We start from the raw sequence: 6,971 nt of genomic DNA, 5'->3' as shown, positions 1-6,971 counted from the left end.
CCAAATTAGATTCTTTTTTACAAGATTTTTAAAAATCATTCTTTCACTTAACAAGCATTTATTTTAATCTAGTGGAAAGACCATGGACTTGATTGGTCTTTCCACTATAGAGAGAGCTCTGAGTTCAGATCCTGACTCCAAACTTACTAGCAAATCACTTGACTTTTCAGCAGAGCCTCAATGTCTTATCTATAGCATAGAGATAAAAATTAAATTTCATGGATTGATGTATATAAAAATGCCATGTGCCGTGTCTAGAATACACTCTTTAAATTGTGATATATAAAGGGTTAAATTCCAGAATCTCGGCTACTTCCAAGTTCTACTACCATTCCAGTTGTGTTCATAAACTTTCCTAGTCCTGTCCCAGTCCTCCTCTGCTAAAACAACTCTGCTTTATTTATTGCCCAACAACATTTCCTGTCCTCTGCTATTGTTTTCAACTTCTCGTTCTGAATCTTGTGCTTAGAATGCTTACTCTTAGTCCATTACAATCTTCATCTTCATGAAATCCTTCAGGGACCACTTCAACATACAAGGCTTTCTCCCTCCCATGAACTCCCAACAATTCTTATTGTTGGGACACATTTCTCCATAGGTCTCGCACGTTTCTTCATGTCTTTAGAGCAGATACACTTACTGCTTTTGTGCCACATAATCTCTTCCAGGGTGTTTGTATGCTAGCCTTGGAAGACAGGGATAATTTCTCCCTCCAGAGCAAAGGGCAAATTTGTTTACTGTCCACTTTGACTAAGATAATGTTTCCTTCTAGGGCAAAAGTCAGGCAGGCTTACAGTCCTTATAAAAGACTCGGATCTCCAAGCTCAGATTCTGTTTCTGTAATGCAACTCACTGCATATGCAAGGGTCACCGGGAACTCTTTGTGTCACCCTGTGGGAATGGGGCTTGGGGACCCGACCCAAATGATGATACTCTTGTCTACTGCTATCGCTGTGAGTAATATAGACCTGTCTCTGGTTCTTTGGGTATCAGCACCCATGAAACTGTAGCAGGTTAACTTGTTATCTTGCAATTAGGATAAAATTTCAGATCCTTCACAGTTCTTGACAACTATTTTTATTGTTGTTATTATTATTCATTGTTATGACTCCTAAATATTTTTTCATAACAATCTCCTCTTTACACCCTTTTTCTTGTCATCAGTTTGTGGAATGACTGGTTTATAGAGAAACTGGTTTGTGGAGAAACGCTTTTTTTTTCCTGTGGAATATTCTAAACGGTGGATTAAGCTGATTGCTTCCTGTGCTGTCATTTATCTTGTTTCTCTAGGCCATGCATTTCCCCTCAAATTATTTTTCACATTGTTCTTTTGGCTTTCAATTACACACTGTCTCCACATCTCTTCTGAGTCATTTGACTTTTGCTTATGTTTATTTCTGGTCTCTGTTATTACATTGAAATGTTTTATGAGCAGGGATTCTTTTGATTTGCCTTTAAAAAATAACCTCCTACCTTTCATAAGGAACGTCATGACTAGAATAACATCATTTGCTGAATGATCAAGATAAAAATGATTTAACACTGAGTCTGATCAGATAATAGCCATCCTTTTTCTTTTTCTCCACCAGAGGGCACACTCCAAACTGGATTTAGGCACATTCTAAAGTCTGGGATCTTGTCTGCTTTGAATACCTGGATGTCAGTGCTCCATAAATGTAGCTGAATTGATTAGTAAATGAATAAAAATGCATTATCAAGTGGAAGCTTTGTCTGGTTACACTTCATCCCACATAGGAACTCCAACCTATAGGCCAATAAAACCTATTTTCATAGTCCCTATGACTATGATTTCGTCATTACTGCCATTTCAGTCTACTAGGTAGTAAGTTTGAAGGCCAAGATCAAATCTTAAAAATGAATTCCTATAAATTCTACATTTCCATCAACCTGAAAGTGTATGTCAGTGTATACATACCAACTGTTGACATGCAGAGCAGTGGCGTGACTAGAAATTCTGGACCGCATGCTACTTTGATAGTTACAAAATAAATAAGTCCTCTGCAATGGTAAGAATGACTCGAATAGCACTGAATCTTAAAGAAATGAAAGAAGAAATGGCAGAGGGTTGCTTTCTTAACTCTTAAGTGAAATTTCCTTTCATCTGCTATACTTTGCTCAAGGAAGTCAGAGCTAACTGAATAATCAACTCCCGGCAGCACTTGACTTTCATTAAATCTAAATGTTTTACCTTAAGAAGATATTTTATTTAGATGCAGTGTTTTTGAAGATTCATAGCTTCCCATTCAACCACAACTTTTTGAGGTCACATAAGATTTCAGCTACCCACTTTGTGTAGTAGGATAAATATGATGTAGTTACTGTTTTCTGCCCCAAAGTTGCTCACATTCTGATGGTAGAGGTTGTTTCAGTGCAGGCAAGAAGGTCTGGGTGAAGTGCCCACAAAGCCTGTGATTGTCACAGAAATAGTCCTTTTGAAGAAGCAGCATCAGTCAAAAAGGCAAACGGAGTGCAGTGTACCCCTCTTCCTTCCTTAGGTATAGCTTTGGTGTCTGGATTCCTCAGCTAGTGCTCAGTAGGGTAGTTGTCTACTGCTTCTCGCTTTTAATTTTAAAACATTTGAAGGCATAGTTTCTTGGGAGATTTAAATGGGCCATGTGAAGTTGCTTCAGGTGCCCTATGTATACTTGACAGAGTTTGTAGGGTAAGGCATCATCTGAATTATCTCTGTATCCCTTGCTCTGAGCTTGGCACTGTACAGGCACGTAGAAGGTGTTCATTAAATGTGATTTTATTTGCCTGCCGCACGCGAGAGGATTTAGATTCACTCCAGTTCTTGCTGGTCACTGCCTCTTTGCTCTGAGAATCAGTGTAGTTAGAGCACTACCTCCTCTCTTCACAGCCTTATGTCTAGGGCTTTCTTCACCTAAGACCCTTAAAGCCCAGTTTGGGTACAGCCAAAGTGCAGCAGCCAAAGCAGGACAATCAGCGCACGTCAGCCCAGGTTTCTCTTTTCCTCCCCACAATGTAAATCAACAAGAACTTGTAAGGGAAACACTCTCATCTGTTGCGCAGAACGCTGTCTAAGTCAACCCCAAGCGAATCCATGAGGACGCTTTTGCCTTTTTCAAAGTTGAGGGCGGTGCTATATTCTGAACTTCTTCCTGAAATTAGCACTTTTCCCTTTGTCTAACTGGCCCTCCCACCAGAACCTCTCAGCAGCCTTAGGGCAAGAATTTCTATAGGCGGCTAATTAACAGGCACAAAGAAAGTTCACGCCATCTCCCCGCTTGTTCTTCCATCCTGACCCATCTCAATCAGTCCCGGGAATCAGATAGGTGAATGAGACACTTTTCAAAAACTCATCTAAAACTATTAACTTCTAGACTCTACGTCTATAACTTTGACCTCCGACGCCAGGGCTCGCACTGACCACTAGATAGCGCTACGGGACAAGAAACCTGAAGCGCTAGAACCACCGGGAACCCAGGAGTCGGAGGGAGAAGAGGTGGAAGTAGTATAGTAGCTAGGCAAGTGAGGAGAGGGGTATAACTTAAGGAATGTAAAAGCCGCGGAGAGCAGCTAAACCGAATACATGCAACCAGCTCTGCCTCAGTCGATAAATATCAATTTGTTGCAAACATTAACGGATTCCAAGAGGTATTAAGAACTGGACCCACTACTGAAGGGCGCAGTGGGAGAGGGCTTACCATACTGGGTGTTCAGTGTAGGGGCTTCCTGAAGATAAACAATGCAGACGTCATGCTGGGAGGTCCCTGAGGCACCCCTTTGGATACTTTTGAATTGCGCTTGTGTCCCTTGGGAATGAATGTGCTTGGATTAGCTTGTGGATATGCATCTATGTACTTCCCCATCTGGGTGTCCCCTCCTTCTTCCTCCTCTACTCATCCTCTGGAAATTTTGCATAAAGACAGAGGATGTTTGCGACCAGTGGTTTATATTATTTACATTCCTTTGCGGCAAATATTTTTAAATGTGTTAACACAGGTACGTGAGTGTGAATGCCTTGGGCAAGAGAGGATGGCCACGCGAGTGCCCAGCACGCAGCTCTGGGCTGGTGAGCGGCGCAAAGTGCGTGCTCTGGGGGCGGGGGGGGGGGTGCAGACGCCTCTTTCACCCAGTATGCGGCCTCCAGCCTCAGGACCAGGAAGCCCGCCACGGCCTTCGGCTCCCTGGAGGGTGATTGACTGCTCCACTCTGGGTTGATGAATTTGCAGCTGTCGGCCAAATCAACAGAAGAGAACTCTTTCTAAACCAAGAATAGCAACATCCAGAGGTACATTTTCCGTAGTCAACCACATCGCCATCACAAATTAAAAAAACAAGATGCATAAAGAAAAGGCGCGCGCGCACGCACCCCCCGCCCTTCCCCCAACCTCGACAAAGTGTAAATCCCAGCCAGCCTGGGCTGACATGCAAGGCGGCAGTTGTCCTTTTTTTTAGACAAGGTGGGGAGGGGTGCGAGGGTCTTGTCCCAGGGACGTTCCTTGCCGTTTCAGGCCGCGGCGCCTGCCAGGACGTCCCAGGGTGCGGAGCAGCTCTACTGAGTGGCCGGAAGACGGCTGACAGGACTTCTCGGCTCCTCTGCTATGTCCTTGAGGCTGCCACGGGCTCACGTGTGTCTGTGAGAGTGGAGTAGAGTTGGGGTGCGGGCGAAGGGCTGGCCGGAGTGCAGAGGCCGGCTCTTTACAGGCTCGGGATAGTAGCTCGCTGGTACTGTGGTGATGACCGCGCACTGCATTGTGCATGTTGGGTTGCTCACGCCCAGGACGCGTTAACGCGCTGGGGTCTGTGCTAGACACCCGGGTTGTGAAATTTTGAAGAGGAAAAAGCCTGTGCACTGTGCGTGTGTGGGCTCTTTGTGTGAGCTGTCCAGCTGGACTTCGAGTGGGCTGTGTGTACTGGGGGAATGTGCAAAGATGGCGCGTTCCATTTTTCTCCATTCCCTCCATTCCAGTCTTCTCTCTGGCTTCCTCTGGCTTTGGCTGGAGGCAGCCTTTGCGTGGGATGGAGTGCACCGGGCCGCCCTGCACGTTATTGTCATGATAAAATCAAGTTCAGAGGCTATCACACTTGGTGGAGGGAAGGCCAAATTAGCGGACGTCAAATCAAATGGAGAGGAAATGTTTACTTTGGCGACAAGACCCCCGCTTTATTGCAGGAGGTTAACTCCCGAGAAGCGCTCGCGCGTTCCTCTTCGCCATCCTGGGTGGCTCAATCTTGCAGTGGGTAACCCCTGGGCTTCAAGAGGCCAAAAGGCGCAGGGCTTGTTCTGAGCGCACAGACGTGTGCAATCTGAACTTCTCCTGAAGCGCTTTTCTGATGCCACAGTGTTAAGAGCCCCGCGCTGCCTCTCGTGCGTCTAGTACAACTTGGCAACTCTGATTGCCAGGCTCCCTGTTCAGGGCCAAGGAGTGGAACGGAGTGGGGAAGAGGTGGCAAAAAAGAGACGATACTGGCAGAATGTCAGCCCCACTTTTGGCCCCGGTCTCCCTAGCATCGGGGGAAATTTAATCCCCTTCGTTGCCTTGACCCCACAGGATTTCAGGGCAGGTTTTGCTCTGGCCCGGGTGAGAAATTTATACAGTGGATGGAACTTATTCCTGAGCGGCTTCCTGTTAGGAGGAGCCTTAGGTTTTATGGCGTTCGTTGCCCTCTCTCTTGGCTCAAACTAAGCCTCCCAGTTCCGTCCCGAAGCATCAGGGGATAGAGACAGGACTGGGAAAGCCATCCCATTGCTGAGCCCCACGCGGGCGGCTGTCCGGGTTTCCAATCGCGACTCCGAGATTGAAAAAGACAGAAGGCGCGCCGCGTGCACAGACAGTTAGTTAATGGAAACCCTGTAAATCGGTTTTAAGTGCACCCAGGACGGAGGGGGAGGAAAGTGTAGGTGGTGATGATGAGGGATGGGGCCAGGATGGGATGGGGTTGGTCACACTTGAGTTTTGAAAATGAGAGTCGCGTTCCTCTCTCCCATTGTTCTTAGTTTAGAAAAATAAATTCATTAAAGAGAATCCGCATGGAGAGGGAAACCCGAGCTCTCCAGCCCGCCCCAAGAGGAGTGCGCGGCTTCCCTTGGCAGTGAACCCAGCTGCGGCTGTCCTCCTCCCCGCTTCCTCCCCACCCCCCCGGCTCCGCGCTCTCCGCGGGGCACTGCTACTACCGCGATCGCCACCTCACGCCGAAGGAATGCTCGAAGTATGCACACGTTCCCAAAAGTAGACCTCCTTCACCGCTGGAGGAGCATACATCACCCCGTGGCAGCCGTCCACCTTCTCAGGCGTTTCGTAACCGAGTAAACTGAGAGCTGGGAACAGCCCTCTATTAAGTAGCCCGCGGCGCGGAGCCTCTTCCCACTCCACGAACGCGAGCCGCCCCAGACGCGTCCGCGCGCTGGCAGCTGCGGTCCCCGGCCGTCTCCGCCTGTTCTGCCGCTCCTGCCTCTCTTCCCGGGATCCTCCTCTTTCTCCTCCTCCTCCTTCCCGGTGGCCCTGCCGCTGCCCACCTCCCGGTAACTGCCAGGTGCTGCTGGAGCGCAGCGCCAATTTCCCGGGCGTGCGGGGGTCGCTCAGAAGGTCGGCCTCTACGACGCCGGGACGCCGCTGCCGCCGCCGCTGCTGCTTGGAACACAGCCGCTTCAGGTCGGTCCTGCTTCTAGCCCCTTTCCGTCACTCCATCCCTCCCAAAGATCTATAGGGAAACTTGCTTCTAATCCATTCCTTGCTCCGCCCAAAGGCACTGAGGATCCCGGGCGAGGACCGTTTGGACTTGTTAAGTGTGGAGATGTGCCTGAGATTTACCAGGTGTATTGGGGTTTTGTGATTCATTTGTATTTTGAGAAAGAATTGTAGCTTAACAGATGCAGGCGGCTGTGTGTGCGTAAAACGCCCCGTTCAATGTTTCTATTTGTAGAGGAATTTCATCTATAGATGCTGTCGATTTCAATGAGGGGGTGCGCCAGGTATTGTGGC

At 47.9% G+C, this 6,971-nt stretch overlaps 1 protein-coding gene across 1 annotated transcript in view; it reads left to right on the top strand.

The window, feature by feature from the left end:
* The first annotated feature begins 6,337 nt into the window (after nucleotides 1-6,337).
* The window catches only part of COL12A1 (collagen type XII alpha 1 chain), a 115,057-nt gene continuing 114,423 nt past the window's right edge, over nucleotides 6,338-6,971 (top strand). Inside the window, exon 1 of the mRNA XM_023525102.1 lies at nucleotides 6,338-6,641. The gene's annotated coding sequence lies outside the window, so the exon portion shown is untranslated. The remainder of the gene's footprint in view (nucleotides 6,642-6,971) is intronic.

This window comes from Pteropus vampyrus, unplaced genomic scaffold (genome assembly GCF_000151845.1).
Source record: "Pteropus vampyrus isolate Shadow unplaced genomic scaffold, Pvam_2.0 Scaffold526, whole genome shotgun sequence".
Classification (NCBI taxonomy): domain Eukaryota; kingdom Metazoa; phylum Chordata; class Mammalia; order Chiroptera; family Pteropodidae; genus Pteropus; species Pteropus vampyrus.
The sequence above is the reverse complement of the archived record's forward strand: the minus strand, read 5'-3'. Positions and strand labels throughout refer to the sequence as shown.